We start from the raw sequence: 17,444 nt of genomic DNA, 5'->3' as shown, positions 1-17,444 counted from the left end.
AGATTTTCATGTCCCTGAACTGGTATAAATGACATGCTAAAGTGTAGGCCTATGCAAAGTGTGCTATCGTAACTAATCTGGGAATTTCATCAATGAAAAGCATTTATCAAGTTTGTCATGGGATTTAAACCTCTGAGTAAACACATCATGGTTTAATCAGATCGCATAAAATGTTACCACATAATTGTTATCGAAGCTTGAAGCTTAACAGTCATTTCTGGGCTTATAGGAGCCCGAGCACAACCCAAACATAAATACACATCCCCGATGCATGCATATGGGACCATCCCCACACATGTGCGCACCTAAAAGTATGGGGCTATCACAACAATTCTGGCAACTAGTGCCTTAACAGAGTTTAAATACGATACTTACTTCAAGCAACTCAAATCACTCCGCTAGCAAGCCCTTGCCTCGCGAATCGGCCTTCGAACGCCTCGAATCTAGTCACAATAATTCGATACAATCAACATAAATTATATGAATAAATTTCATATGAAATTACTAAATTTTCCAACAAAATCTGAAATTTAACTCAAAAATTATCAGTGGGGCCCACATCTCGGAACCCGACAAAAGTTACTAAAATATGAACGCCCATTCAATCACGAGTCCAACCATATCAAATTTACCAAATTCCGACATCAACTCGACCTTCAAATCCTCAAAATCTTATTTTCAAATCCCTAGGCCCAAATCCTCGAATTTCACCTCAAAAACACATAATCTAGTTGAAATACTCAATGATAATTCAATATTATTGACTAACAATGATCACAAATGACTTACCTCAAGTTCAGGTGGAGCTCGGCTGATTTTTATGACTATTCGGACAAATTTTCAAATGGTTTCTAAACAGATTTTCGGATCTGTTTGGCATTAGTTTTTTTTTTGGACAGTTTTTGAGTCAATTTTGGTGGTGGTTTTGTGTTGTTTTGGGGGCTGTTTGGTGACTGATTTGGGTTGTTTCATAACAGATTTTTGTGGCTGCTTTGGAGGAGCTTTTGGTAGTGTTTTTTTATTGTTTTGGAGCTGGTTTTAGGTGACGAAACAGTGAGGTTTTAAAGCTGATCTATGGCTGAAAAACATGAGCTATCATTGCCTTCACATGATGAAGAGTTAAGAATGAGAATGGCGATGAAAACAAAATATTCTTTGGGTGGAAAACGCTGCTCACTCTTTTCTTACTGTCCGGCTTAACAGTCATTTCTGGGCTTATAGGAGCCCGAGCACAACCCAAACATAAATACACATCCCCGATGCCTGCATATGGGACCATCCCCACACATGTGCGCACCCAAAAGTATGGGTCTATCACAACAATTCAGGCAACTAGTGCCTTAACCGAGTTTAAATACGATACTTACTTCAAGCAACTCAAATTACTCCGCTAGCAAGCCCTTGCCTCGCGAATCGGACTTCGAACGCCTCGAATCTAGTCACAATAATTCGATACAATCAACACAAATTATATGAATAAATTCCATATGAAATTACTAAATTTTCCAACAAAATCCGAAATTTAACTCAAAAATCATCAGTGGGGCCCACATCTCGGAACCCGACAAAAGTTACTAAAATATGAACGCCCATTCAACCATGAGTCCAACCATATCAAATTTACCAAATTCCGACATCAACTCGACCTTCAAATCCTCAAAATCTTATTTTCAAATCCCTAGGCCCAAATCCTCGAATTTCACCTCAAAAACACGTAATCTAGTTGAAATACTCAATGATAATTCAATATTATTGACTAACAATGATCACAAATGACTTACCTCAAGTTCAGGTGGAGCTCTGCTGATTTTTATGACTGTTCGGACAAATTTTCAAATGGTTTCTAAATAGATTTTCGGATCTGTTTGGCATTAGTTTTTTTTTTTTGGACAGTTTTTGAGTCGATTTTGGTGGTGGTTTTGTGTTGTTTTGGGGGTTGTTTGGTGACTGATTTGGGTTGTTTCATAACAGATTTTTGTGGCTGCTTTGGAGGAGCTTTTGGTAGTGTTTTTTTATTATTTTGGAGCTGGTTTTAGGTGACGAAACAGTGAGGTTTTAAAGCTGATCTATGGCTGAAAAACATGAGCTATCATTGCCTTCACATGATGAAGAGTTAAGAATGAGAATGGCGATGAAAACAAAATATTCTTTGGGTGGAAAACGCTGCTCACTCTTTTCTTACTGTCCGGCTTAACAGTCATTTCTGGGCTTATAGGAGCCCGAGCACAACCCAAACATAAATACACATCCCCGATGCCTGCATATGGGACCATCCCCACACATGTGCGCACCCAAAAGTATGGGTCTATCACAACAATTCAGGCAACTAGTGCCTTAACCGAGTTTAAATACGATACTTACTTCAAGCAACTCAAATTACTCCGCTAGCAAGCCCTTGCCTCGCGAATCGGACTTCGAACGCCTCGAATCTAGTCACAATAATTCGATACAATCAACACAAATTATATGAATAAATTCCATATGAAATTACTAAATTTTCCAACAAAATCCGAAATTTAACTCAAAAATCATCAGTGGGGCCCACATCTCGGAACCCGACAAAAGTTACTAAAATATGAACGCCCATTCAACCATGAGTCCAACCATATCAAATTTACCAAATTCCGACATCAACTCGACCTTCAAATCCTCAAAATCTTATTTTCAAATCCCTAGGCCCAAATCCTCGAATTTCACCTCAAAAACACGTAATCTAGTTGAAATACTCAATGATAATTCAATATTATTGACTAACAATGATCACAAATGACTTACCTCAAGTTCAGGTGGAGCTCTGCTGATTTTTATGACTGTTCGGACAAATTTTCAAATGGTTTCTAAATAGATTTTCGGATCTGTTTGGCATTAGTTTTTTTTTTTTGGACAGTTTTTGAGTCGATTTTGGTGGTGGTTTTGTGTTGTTTTGGGGGTTGTTTGGTGACTGATTTGGGTTGTTTCATAACAGATTTTTGTGGCTGCTTTGGAGGAGCTTTTGGTAGTGTTTTTTTATTATTTTGGAGCTGGTTTTAGGTGACGAAACAGTGAGGTTTTAAAGCTGATCTATGGCTGAAAAACATGAGCTATCATTGCCTTCACATGATGAAGAGTTAAGAATGAGAATGGCGATGAAAACAAAATGTTCTTTGGGTGGAAAACGCTGCTCACTCTTTTCTTACTGTCCGGCTTAACAGTCATTTCTGGGCTTATAGGAACCCAAACATAAATACACATCCCCGATGCCTGCATATGGGACCATCCCCACATATGTGCGCACCCAAAAGTATGGGTCTATCACAACAATTCAGGCAACTAGTGCCTTAACCGAGTTTAAATACGATACTTACTTCAAGCAACTCAAATCACTCCGCTAGCAAGCCCTTGCCTCGCGAATCGGACTTCGAACGCCTCGAATCTAGTCACAATAATTCGATACAATCAACACAAATTATATGAATAAATTCCATATGAAATTACTAAATTTTCCAACAAAATCCGAAATTTAACTCAAAAATCATCAGTGGGGCCCACATCTCGGAACCCGACAAAAGTTACTAAAATATGAACGTCCATTCAACCACGAATCCAACCATATCAAATTTATCAAATTCCGACATCAACTCGACCTTCAAATCCTCAAAATCTTATTTTCAAATCCCTAGGCCCAAATCCTCGAATTTCACCTCAAAAACACGTAATCTAGTTGAAATACTCAATGATAATTCAATATTATTGACTAACAATGATCACAAATGACTTACCTCAAGTTCATGTGGAGCTCGGCTGATTTTTATGACTGTTCGGACAAATTTTCAAATGGTTTCTAAACAGATTTTCGGATCTGTTTGGCATTAGTTTTTTTTTTTTGGACAGTTTTTGTGTCGATTTTGGTGGTGGTTTTGTGTTGTTTTGGGGGCTGTTTGGTGACTGATTTGGGTTGTTTCATAACAGATTTTTGTGGCTGCTTTGGAGGAGTTTTTGGTAGTGTTTTTTTATTGTTTTGGAGCTGGTTTTAGGTGACGAAATAGTGAGGTTTTAAAGCTGATCTATGGCTGAAAAACATGAGCTATCATTGCCTTCACATGATGAAGAGTTAAGAATGAGAATGGTGATGAAAACAAAATGTTCTTTGGGTGGAAAACGCTGCTCACTCTTTTCTTATTGTCCGGCTCTCAATTCTCTCTTTTCGTTTTTTACTTACTCAATTGTTTATTTTTCCTTTTTGTCCCCCCCCCCCCCCAAAATGTTAAAAGCCAATTATATAATATAGTATGGTATGTGAGTTGTTAGAGAGGAAGAGTGGGGAGGTGGAAAGTGAGGTGTGTGAGTTGTTAGAGAGGAAGAGTGGGGAGGTGGAAAGTGAGGTGTGTGCTGTGAGGAGCCGTGAGGGAAAGGGACGTGAAAGGTGGGAAGTTAGGCTAGAAAATGGGAATTATCAAAACTCTATTCCGGAGTCGTTTACACATAAGTCAACATCCGGTCAACTATTTCAACTTAAGCTTTCATCCTTGAGACTAAGTATCTAAATTCATTCTGAAACCTCACCAGACCCGAACCAATTACCCCGGCAAGTCACATAACAACTGTAAAGCACAAAATGAGCAGTAAATGTGTGAATGGGGCTGTAATACCCAAAATAACCGGCCGGGTCGTTACAAGATAAGTAGGTTAAAAATTATTGTTAACTAATAGACATATTTTGCATTGACAGCATGAGACCAACAGCCCCCAAGACTGAAGATAAGGGAAAAGGTGTCAAAGCCTCACCCTCAGACACATGTTTTCAGACAATGTTAGGTAATCTTCAATTTAAGCCACAATCATTAGTAGAACAGACTAGTATGGATAGAATATGGTTCGGAAAACATAACTTAATATTCTTTTCGCCGTTGAATATGTCATTTAGAGTTTTAGCAGAATGTATAATAGATAGACCACAGAGATGCCTGATAGATAATATATGGATAGCAGATAATAAAAAAGACACTAAATATTTTATAGCAGTTCTAAATGCTCTATGCCAATATTTTACAGACAAGAGTCAAGAAAGAAAATTTAAATATTATGTGGTAATACATGGTAAGACAAATGGTATTTTTCAAACTTGGTTAGAAGTTTTAGACTCTATAAAAGATTTAGAAAAACCTCCTTTTAAAGGTTTTAATGATTTTACTGAAGCATTAGACTATGCAAGGGGTATATTAGGACCAAATTACTATATCTCTCCAGCACTCAGACAAAATCCAGAAAAAATCCCTCAATATAACATTCAAAAAGATACAGACAAGATAATTTATGTGATCATTGTTCCTCAATGACTGAAGCCTTTAAAAGACACAACCAAAAGAACGAGATTTTAGTGCAAGAAAAAACAAGACTGGTGGAGCAAGTGAAAGTATTAGAACACAGACTCCAAGCAGTAAAGTTTGAGTTAGCGCAATCCCAAACTCAGGTTGTCTCTCAGCAAAGATATGGTCCACAACAATTGAGTTCTCCATCTTAATCTCAAAATAAAATGGATGAGAAGGGTGTGCATTCCCCAATGAATGCAATGAAATCTACTGTATTGGATAGAGATACAACTAGTCCGGTTCAAATGGTAGTCGGTAAAGACGCATCAAATCCGTTTATGGCTGCCACTTTGCCAAAAAGTGAAGATGAAGGTTCATCAAGCCAAACAAGACGAAGACTACCTAGAACATTGGTACAAGGAGAAGCATTGAAAAAGAAAGGAATAATCTCAAAAAAGAAAAAAAATGAGAAAATAAAAGATATAGTTAAACAAACATTAGAAAAAGTCTTTCAAGACAAGGAGAAGCAAGACAAACATATGATCAGAAATCCCAGTCCAGAAATATCTCAGAGCTCAGGAGAAGATACTAATCTAAATTATCAAGATTCTCAAGACCCAAATGATGACTTAGGAGTAAATTATCAAGATTTTCAAGACCCAAATGATGACTTAGGAATAAATTATCAAGATGTTCAAGACTCAAATGATGATTCAGGAATGAGTTTTGATTCAATAGCTTTGCATAATCTTGACACGTAGAAGCGGACCATCATCATAACAGCAAGAATAAAACAAAGAAAAAGACAAAGATAGTGAGAAAGACTCTGGCAAAGGTACAATAATGTAATAAAAAACGGCATCTTCTACAGTAAAGAAAAAGACAAAGATAGTGAGAATGACTCTGGCAAAGGTACAATAATGCAATAAAGAAAGGCATCTTCTACAGTAAAGCAAGGATAATAATGCAGGACAAACTCTGAAGACTTCACGTGAACAAGTGTTACACCCTATATTTTCGTATGTAAAAATGCGTCGTAAGCAAACTAATGTAGGACAAAAAAATGAGATAATATTTAAAAGTATATAAAGTAAGTTAATCATGTTACCTCTGAGGTTACAAATATTGAAGATCATGAACAACAAGTACAAAGAGGGTTGGACAGTTCAGAAGCTAAAGCAATTAAATAAAACAATGTTTCATCGAAAGTCGACAAGTTGGGAATGTTATAACATGTACCTTTGGGGTGAGACTAGGGTGATTAACATGATAAAGAGATTATGTTATGATTTATATTAGTCGTATTACATCCGTGTGTTATGTTTTTAAGTCAAGCGAGTTGTGGAACAAAAGTCGATGAAAGTCATCACAAGTTACATTCATAAGTTTTACTGAAACTTTAGGTCAAATGTAACTGCAATTTTCTCCCAATATACTTAGAGTTATGGTGTGTTCCACCCATCAAATTAAAGATCTATGAGTCTATTTTCCAACGCATTAAACCATTTGTCAATACGACATCGGAGTAGAGAGATATGTGCATTTTTGCGATACTGCGCAAGCTGCTAGGTGACAAGTAGGTGTGTCACCTACTTGCTTAAATGAAAGCCCAAAAATGGGCCATTTCGGGTCGTCCAAAGAGGCCTTTTAAGGGCCTATTTTCTTCATATATTAGACTCAAAATAGAGCATAATAACCAGACATAAGCTCTGCAAAGAATCCTCCCAAAAATTTCCCACAAACCCTAATTGATTTTCTCTCCCTTTCAAGTTCCAATTGGAGGTAAAACTTAGAGTTTGAAGAACCAAGATAGGAGCTGAGTTATCCAACAAATAAGGTGAGTTTACTGATCTCTTTCATCCATTTTTTCTTCTGTAAATTCATGGTAAGTCGTTCTATACTTGTAAGAACTCACGGGATGGTGATCGGAAGCCGTGAGTTCGAGTTATTCACTTGTAGCGGACTGTTTTGTGGACTGTTTTGTGTTGCTGTTGGGCTGCGTGTTTTATTACTATTTTGTGGAGTTTTGGAGGAGGAAGGGGGTTTATAAACACCATATAAATGTAGGGTGGTTGGCTGGTCGTTCGTCATAACATTTTCGGGTCGTTTGACACTACTACAGTGGTCGTTTTGTGTACGAAGAGATTGGGGTGTGTTGGGCTGTTTTGTAGTATTTGATGGTGTATATAGGGCTGGAAAATGATGTATATATGTTGTTATTGTTCTGTCCTTGTATTGTTGGTGTTATCTTGAAGTTGGAGGAAGGGCATATTATAGGGGAGATGCTGCCCGTTTTAATACAAAATAGGTTTGTCGTTCGTTGTGCGATAGTTGTACCTTTCGTAACTTAACGATAGTATTATTATCATTCTTGTAGATTAAGGTGCGAAGAGGTGAGTTCAACTTGGTGATTGAAAAGATTGTGATAAGGTATGTTAAGGCTAAGCCTTCCTTCATTTTGGCATGATCTCGTAGCTACATGTGTTAGTAATGAGACAAAAAGAGAAGTTCATATTCATGAATTTATTCACACTATTCTAGTCTCATAAGTTACAATATTATTCCTTATCGAGACTCTATATTCAATTTTAGTATTGTCTTCTTTCAGTCAAGAGAGCAGCAAGCCTATATATACAGTATTACAATATTTTCATTACCATCGAGCTATAATCGATGGGCAGGCCCCTATTGGGCAACCTCTGATCAGATGGAAAGTTATATACCGAGCCTACTGTAGCCGAGCGCCTATGAGCGAGCCCAGCATGGTCGAGATACATAGCCTAGTATGGCCGAGCGCCTATAAGCGAGCCTACTATGGCAGAGCAGTTATATATATCGAGCCTTATAAGGCCGTACAATTATTTTACTTACTATATTGAAGGAGTTGAGTCAGTATCAGCAGGTAAGTATATCTCCAGATCATCTTTGACTCCCAGTTAATTTCAGTTATCATATTATCAGTTCAGTTTCAGATTTCAGTTATTTTATTGCCTTACATACTCGGTACATTATTTCGTACTGACGTCCCTTTTTTGGGGGCGCTGCATTTCATGCGTGCAGGTTCAGACAGACAGACGGGTAGACCTCCTCAGTAGGTGTTTTCCGAGTTCCGCCTGATCGGTAAGCTCCACGTCTTTCGGAGTTGCCAGGACTAGAGTTTTGTGTACATCTTATGTATATCTGTATATATGTTATGGGTAGGTCGGGGCCCTGTTCCGATCACAATACATCTATCAGTAGAGGCTTGTAGGCATATCCTGTTGGTTAGTGCAGTATGTTGGGTTTGTATAAATTGGTGGTTTGTCAGCTGTAGTAGCTATGACGGCCTTGTCGGCCTAGCTTTATATTGATATTTAGTTAGTGCTAGTTTCCATTCAGTTTTATATTTTGCTTCGCAAATTGTCTTGCAAGGTGGCCCCATGGCCAAAGTATGACATTATGTGTTCAGAGTCCCTTAGTCGCAATTTGGTACGCCAGGTTAGGTGAGGCACGGGGTGCTTGTCTCGCTCCTAGGTTCGGGGCGTGACAAACTTGGTATCAGAGCAGTTCTGTCCTAGGGAGTCTACAAGCCGTGTCTAGTAGGGTCTTGTTTATAGATGTGTTGTGCACCACATTATATAAGCAAGGAACTACAGGGCATTTAGGAGTTGGTTACACTTCTTTGAAATCTAAATCGTGCTATAGAACTGAGTTATAGGAAATTTGAATTAAACTTATGTGTTGGTGTTTGCATGCACAGATGACGGTGACTAGGAAGACTACGGCTAGCCAGAGGAGAGATACAGTAGTAGGTGAGGGGACCAACAGGGTACCCCCAGTAGATGGGGCCCAGTCTGAGGCTCAAGGGGAGACCCCTACTCAGCCATTACTGGCTCCTCCACCAACTACGGAGATTCCTAGGGAAACCGCACATCCAGTTCCCCCTCCACTTCCATCAGATCAGGACTTAAGGAGTGCGGTGCATTTGTTGACACAGTTGGTAGCTACCCAGCAACATGCTAGGGCATCAGCTAGTGCAGGAACTTCTGAGGGGTCTGGGAGTTCAAGGGTCCGAGAGTTTATTGCTTTGAGTCCCCCAGAGTTCACGGGGACAGATCAGAGGGAGGACCCGCAGGATTTCATAGATCAGCTTCACAGGATCTTTCGTGTTATGCATGCCACGGAGAAAGAGGCAGTTGAGCTAGCAGCTTTTCGACTCCGAGATATAGCCATCCTTTGGTATGAGGGATGGGAGAGGTCCAGGGGACGTGATACACCTCCAGTTATTTGGGAGAATTTTTCAGATGCTTTCCTTGACCAGTACTTACCGCGGGAGATCCGACAGGCTCGAGTCGATCAGTTTCTAGCCCTCAAGCAGGGTAATATGAGTGTTCGAGAGTATAGTCTCCGTTTTGACTCATTGGCCAGATATGCACCATCCATAGTTTCTACTATGCGGGACAGGATTCACAGGTTTATAGCAGGGTTAGCCCCAGAGTTAACCGAGGCATGTGCCACCGCTGCATTGCAGGATAGTATGGATATCTCCCGGATTCAGGCATTCGCCCAGAATATAGAAAGGGGTAGGCGTCGGCAGCAGGGTACAGAGAGGGCTGAGCAAGGGCAACGTAAGAGGATGAGATTTCCCAGGTCTCAAGAGCAATCTCAGGGTAGTTATAGGACCCAGTACTTCGGACGGCCACCTAGGCCTCCGCCACCTCAGTTACAGGGTTACGGGTATGACCGCTATACTCAGTCAGGACCAGGTGAGAGCTCACGGGCGTCGGGTTTGCAGCGACAACGAGGTTCTGCGCAGACATGGTCATTTCCTCCGCGGTGTGACATCTGTGGTAGAGGACACTTGGGTCAATGCCGAGCAGGTTCTGATGCTTGTTATACATGTGGGCGTCCGGGGCATATGATGCGAGATTGCCCAAATAGAGATTCTGGGGGAATGGCACAACCAGCGAGTTCAGCAACAGGATCGTCTATGTCCGTGCATCCTTCAAGGCGTGAGTCTCAGTCTTCGGCTGGTAGAGGTCGAGGCAGAGGTAGAGGTTCCAGTTCAAGTGGTAATCAGAACCGTATCTATGCTTTAGCGGGTCGACAGGACCAGGAGTCTTCACCAGACGTTGTGACAGGTATATTAACCATTTTCTCTCACGATGCTTATGCTTTGATAGACCCAGGATCTACTTTATCGTATATTAACCCATTTGTCGCGAGGAAGTTTGGTATAGTGCCTGAAATACTAAGTGATCCTTTTGCGGTATCTACACCGGTCGGAGAATCGATTATTGCTAGACGGGTTTACCGAGGTTGTACGGTGACAATTTGTAGTCGTCAGACCTCAGCTGACCTAGTTGAGCTAGAGATGATGGACTTTGATGCTATCATGGGCATGGACTGGTTGGCAGCTTGCTATGCCACAGTTGATTGCCGAGCAAAGGTAGCCAAATTTCATTTTCCGGGTGAGCCAGTCCTTGAATGGGTAGGTAATACACCAACACCCAGAGGTAGGTTTATTTCCTATCTGAAGGCAAGGAAAATGATCGCAAAAGGGTGCATTTATCATATTGTGCGAGTTAGAGATGCAGATGCTGAGATACCTACACTTCAGTCTATTCCCATAGTCAAAGAGTATGCAGATGTGTTTCCAGATGAGCTTCCAGGTATTCCTCCAGAGCGAGAGATTGATTTTAGCATCGATTTGCTTCCAGGAACTCAACCAATATCCGTCCCTCCGTATAGAATGGCACCTGCCGAATTGAAGGAGTTGAAGGAGCAGTTAAAAGATTTGCTGGAGAAAGGTTACATTAGGCCCAGTACCTCACCTTGGGGTGCACCGGTACTATTTGTGCGGAAGAAAGACGGCTCGCTGAGGATGTGTATCGATTATAGGCAGTTGAACAAGGTAACTATTAAGAATAAGTATCCACTTCCAAGGATCGATGACTTGTTTGATCAGTTGCAGGGAGCTAGATGCTTTTCCAAGATTGATTTGAGGTCGGGGTACCACCAGGTCAGAGTTCGGGAAAAAGATATTCCGAAGACAGCCTTCAGGACCCGATATGGCCACTTCGAGTTCCTTGTCATGTCCTTCGGGTTGACTAATGCACCCGCTGTATTTATGGACTTGATGAATAGCCTATTCCGGCCATTTTTAGATCTGTTCGTGATAGTATTTATTGATGATATTCTGGTTTATTCCCGTTCAGAGGATGAGCATGCGGACCACCTGCGAGCGGTACTCCAAACCCTCCGTGATCGTAAGTTGTATGCTAAGTTTTCTAAATGTGAGTTCTGGTTGAAGTCTGTAGCATTCTTGGGGCATATTGTATCAGATGAAGGGATAAAGGTGGACACTCAGAAGATTGAGGCCGTGAAATCTTGGCCTAGACCTACCACTCCGACAGAGGTTCGTAGCTTTCTAGGCTTAGCAGGATACTATCGGAGGTTCGTAGAGGGTTTTTCTTCCCTTTCGGCACCATTGACGAAGTTGACACAGAAAGAAACTAAGTTTCAATGGACAGAGGCTTGTGAGCGGAGTTTCCAAGAGCTTAAGAACAAGTTGACCTCAGCTCCAGTTCTAACACTTCCAGAGGGTCTAGAGGGTTATGCCGTGTATTGTGATGCATCAGGTGTCGGGTTAGGATGTGTCCTGATGCAACATGGGAAGGTAATTGCATATGCTTCAAGGCAGTTGAGGAAGCACGAGAGGAATTATCCGACCCACGACCTCGAGTTAGCTGCGGTTGTCCATGCACTTAAGATATGGCGGCATTATTTATATGGTGTTCATGTTGATATATTTACTGATCATAAAAGCCTACAATATATTTTCAAGCAGAAAGAGTTGAATTTGCGACAGAGGCGATGGCTTGAGTTATTGAAAGATTACGATGTTAACATTCTCTACCATCCAGGGAAAGCTAATGTTGTAGCAGATGCCTTAAGTCGCCGATCTATGGGTAGCTTAGCACATGTAGAGCCCGAGAAAAGACAATTAGCTAGAGATATTCATCAATTGGCTTCGTTGGGGGTTCGGTTAGTAGATTCTGAGGATGGTGGAGTTGTAATCCAAAACACTGCAAAATCATCCCTCATAGCTGAAGTCAAGGAAAGGCAGTACGAGGACCCAGAGTTGGTCGAGTTGAGAGAGCGAGTTCCGCAGCAGAAGAAGCCATTGTTAGAGCTCAAGGGAGATGGGGTTCTCAGATACAAGGGTCGTTTGTGTGTTCCAGATGTAGCAGGGCTACGAGACAGGATTATGTCAGAGGCACATTATTCATGGTATTCCATCCACCCTGGATCGACGAAGATGTATCATGACATTAAGGATATGTACTGGTGGAATGATATGAAGAAGAACATTGCTGAGTTTGTCGCCCAATGTACTAGTTGCCAGCAAGTGAAGGTAGAACACCAGAAGCCCGGAGGGCTAATGCAGACTATAGAGATCCCGACATGGAAATGGGAGGCGATAAACATGGACTTTATCATGGGTTTACCTCGTTCTAATCGTAAGTTCGATTCCATATGGGTGATAGTCGATAGGCTCACGAAATCAGCTCACTTCCTACCGGTCAGATCTACATATACAGCAGAAGATTATGCAAAGTTATATATTAAGGAGATAGTGCGGCTACACGGAGTACCAGTTTCTATTATATCTGACCGTGGGGCTCAGTTTACAGCACATTTTTGGAGGTCATTTCAGAGAGGTCTAGGGACTCAGGTGAATCTCAGCACAGCTTTTCATCCACAGACTGATGGACAAGCCGAGCGCACAATTCAGACGCTCGAGGATATGTTACGAGTATGTGTGTTGGATTTTAAAAGAAGTTGGGATGAACATCTACCTCTTATCGAGTTTGCATATAATAACAGTTACCACTCCAGTATCCAGATGGCTCCGTACGAGGCTTTGTATAGGCGTAAGTGCAGATCTCCTATAGGGTGGTTTGATGTTGGAGAATCTGGGTTACATGGGCCAGACCTGGTTCAGCAGGCCGTAGAGAAAGTAAAGGTTATCCGGGAGCGACTGTTGACAGCTCAGAGTCGTCAGAAGTCATATTTTGACGTGCGGCGACGAGACTTAGAGTTCAGGATTAATGACTGGGTATTCTTAAAGGTATCACCTATGAAGGGCGTGATGAGGTTTGGCAAGAAAGGAAAGCTTAGCCCACGGTATATTGGGCCTTATAGGATCATTCGGAGAGTGGGCCAACTAGCTTATGAGTTAGAGTTGCCCTCAGAATTGGAGTCTGTCCATCCGGTTTTTCACGTATCTATGCTACGGAAGTGCATTGGCGATCCTACCCGAGTGGTGCCCACGGATGATGTACAGATTACAGAGGACTTGTCATATGAGGAAATTCCAGTTGCCATCCTAGACCGACAAATTCGCAATCTACGAAATAAGGAGGTAGCTTCCGTAAAGGTTTTATGGAGGAGCAAGAATGTAGAAGAGATGACGTGGGAATCGGAGGAAGAAATGAAGTCTAAATACCCCCACCTATTTCAAAATGAAGATATGGTTCGAGATGGGACGCTACAACATAGCTCTATGTAGGCTAGCAGGTCATCAGGTAAGCTTTTATTTTTCACTTTCAATATTTATGATTTACGGTCGGTGAGGCAAATTGCTGCTATTTATAAAGATTGGCCATGTGTGGCATGCATAGTATGTTTCTGGCTACATGCAGGTTGGTTTTAACCTAGTGTACGAAGGATACTCTGGAAAAAGTTTCCAAAGTCTCCAAGAGTAAACATTCGAGGACGAATGTTCCCAAGGGGGAGTGATGTTACACCCTATATTTTCGTATGTAAAAATGCATCGTAAGCAAACTAATGTAGGACAAAAAAATGAGATAATATTTAAAAGTATATAAAGTAAGTTAATCATGTTACCTCTGAGGTTACAAATATTGAAGATCATGAACAACAAGTACAAAGAGGGTTGGACAGTTCAGAAGCTAAAGCAATTAAATAAAACAATGTTTCATCGAAAGTCGACAAGTTGGGAATGTTATAACATGTACCTTTGGGGTGAGACTAGGGTGATTAACATGATAAAGAGATTATGTTATGATTTATATTAGTCGTATTACATCCGTGTGTTATGTTTTTAAGTCAAGCGAGTTGTGGAACAAAAGTCGATGAAAGTCATCACAAGTTACATTCATAAGTTTTACTGAAACTTTGGGTCAACTGTAACTGCAATTTTCTCCCAATATACTTAGAGTTATGGTGTGTTCCACCCATCAAATTAAAGATCTATGAGTCTATTTTCCAACGCATTAAACCATTTGTCAATACGACATCGGAGTAGAGAGATATGTGCATTTTTGCGATACTGCGCAAGCTGCTAGGTGACAAGTAGGTGTGTCACCTACTTGCTTAAATGAAAGCCCAAAAATGGGCCATTTCGGGTCGTCCAAAGAGGCCTTTTAAGGGCCTATTTTCTTCATATATTAGACTCAAAATAGAGCATAATAACCAGACATAAGCTCTGCAAAGAATCCTCCCAAAAATTTCCCACAAACCCTAATTGATTTTCTCTCCCTTTCAAGTTCCAATTGGAGGTAAAACTTAGAGTTTGAAGAACCAAGATAGGAGCTGAGTTATCCAACAAATAAGGTGAGTTTACTGCTCTCTTTCATCCATTTTTTCTTCTGTAAATTCATGGTAAGTCGTTCTATACTTGTAAGAACTCACGGGATGGTGATCGGAAGCCGTGAGTTCGAGTTATTCACTTGTAGCGGACTGTTTTGTGGACTGTTTTGTGTTGCTGTTGGGCTGCGTGTTTTATTACTATTTTGTGGAGTTTTGGAGGAGGAAGGGGGTTTATAAACACCATATAAATGTAGGGTGGTTGGCTGGTCGTTCGTCATAACATTTTCGGGTCGTTTGACACTACTACAGTGGTCGTTTTGTGTACGAAGAGATTGGGGTGTGTTGGGCTGTTTTGTAGTATTTGATGGTGTATATAGGGCTGGAAAATGATGTATATATGTTGTTATTGTTCTGTCCTTGTATTGTTGGTGTTATCTTGAAGTTGGAGGAAGGGCATATTATAGGGGAGATGCTGCCCGTTTTAATACAAAATAGGTTTGTCGTTCGTTGTGCGATAGTTGTACCTTTCGTAACTTAACGATAGTATTATTATCATTCTTGTAGATTAAGGTGCGAAGAGGTGAGTTCAACTTGGTGATTGAAAAGATTGTGATAAGGTATGTTAAGGCTAAGCCTTCCTTCATTTTGGCATGATCTCGTAGCTACATGTGTTAGTAATGAGACAAAAAGAGAAGTTCATATTCATGAATTTATTCACACTATTCTAGTCTCATAAGTTACAATATTATTCCTTATCGAGACTCTATATTCAATTTTAGTATTGTCTTCTTTCAGTCAAGAGAGCAGCAAGCCTATATATACAGTATTACAATATTTTCATTACCATCGAGCTATAATCGATGGGCAGGCCCCTATTGGGCAACCTCTGATCAGATGGAAAGTTATATACCGAGCCTACTGTGGCCGAGCGCCTATGAGCGAGCCCAGCATGGTCGAGATACATAGCCTAGTATGGCCGAGCGCCTATAAGCGAGCCTACTATGGCAGAGCAGTTATATATATCGAGCCTTATAAGGCCGTACAATTATTTTACTTACTATATTGAAGGAGTTGAGTCAGTATCAGCAGGTAAGTATATCTCCAGATCATCTTTGACTCCCAGTTAATTTCAGTTATCATATTATCAGTTCAGTTTCAGATTTCAGTTATTTTATTGCCTTACATACTCGGTACATTATTTCGTACTGACGTCCCTTTTTGGGGGCGCTGCATTTCATGCGTGCAGGTTCAGACAGACAGACGGGTAGACCTCCTCAGTAGGTGTTTTCCGAGTTCTGCCTGATCGGTAAGCTCCACGTCTTTCGGAGTTGCCAGGACTAGAGTTTTGTGTACATCTTATGTATATCTGTATATATGTTATGGGTAGGTCGGGGCCCTGTTCCGATCACAGTACATCTATCAGTAGAGGCTTGTAGGCATATCCTGTTGGTTAGTGCAGTATGTTGGGTTTGTATAAATTGGTGGTTTGTCAGCTGTAGTAGCTATGACGGCCTTGTCGGCCTAGCTTTATATTGATATTTAGTTAGTGCTAGTTTCCATTCAGTTTTATATTTTGCTTCGCAAATTGTCTTGCAAGGTGGCCCCATGGCCAAAGTATGACATTATGTGTTCAGAGTCCCTTAGTCGCAATTTGGTACGCCAGGTTAGGTGAGGCACGGGGTGCTTGTCTCGCTCCTAGGTTCGGGGCGTGACAACAAGAAAAAAGAAAGATTCTTCAAACAAAATGAAATCCGGAAGTGAAGTCCACAACACATATAAATTGAGTGTTTCACGAAGACAGAAGATACAACAACTACAGCAACCATCTGAAGAAAAACATACTTTCTTCCACATTCCCTTCACATACACCAGAAAAACCATCCTCCACACCTCTCTTTGTAAAATATTCCCCTATGTATGCTTTAGTATTTTCTATCTCAAACCTGTAAAATAAATAAAGTTTTTTTTTAAGCAACTATACCACTCGGCAGCACTTGCCTAGTGGCTAATATATAAATAAAATCCCAAAATGGATCCAAAGCTTACAAGATGTCCAAACCAAAATAGAAGTTGCATGAAACTACTAGCTATTAAAAAGATAGAAAAGCTAAAATCTAATGAACTAGCTATTAAAACATGATAAGTTGAATGCTTCCTTCTCCTATTAGTGTATGTGAATCCAATTGTCATTGGCAAATACCAAGCATCACCTATCAAGCTCTCACCAGGCTCCAGGGTATATTGTCCATAGGCTAAAATGAATTCCAAACATCTCCACCACAGAGTTGAAGCCAGCATAGTCTTCCAAGTGTAGCTACTATATGATCTCCATATGCAGTGGACTGATTTTGTTCAAGTATTAATCATGTGATCACTCATCAAAATTAATGTGTAGAAGAGGAGTCTGGCTTTAGGCAGGCTTTGCGAGGCAAAGGCCAGGCATGAGCTGGCTTTAGACAGGCTTTGCAAGGCAAAAGCCAGGCTTGAGCTGGCTTTAGGCAGGCTTTGCAGGTCAAAAGCCGTGCTTGAGCTGGCTTTAGGCAGGCTTTGCAGGGCAAA

This window comes from Nicotiana tomentosiformis, chromosome 8 (assembly GCF_000390325.3).
Source record: "Nicotiana tomentosiformis chromosome 8, ASM39032v3, whole genome shotgun sequence".
NCBI classification, from domain to species: Eukaryota; Viridiplantae; Streptophyta; class Magnoliopsida; order Solanales; family Solanaceae; genus Nicotiana; species Nicotiana tomentosiformis.
This window is presented reverse-complemented; position numbering follows the sequence as displayed.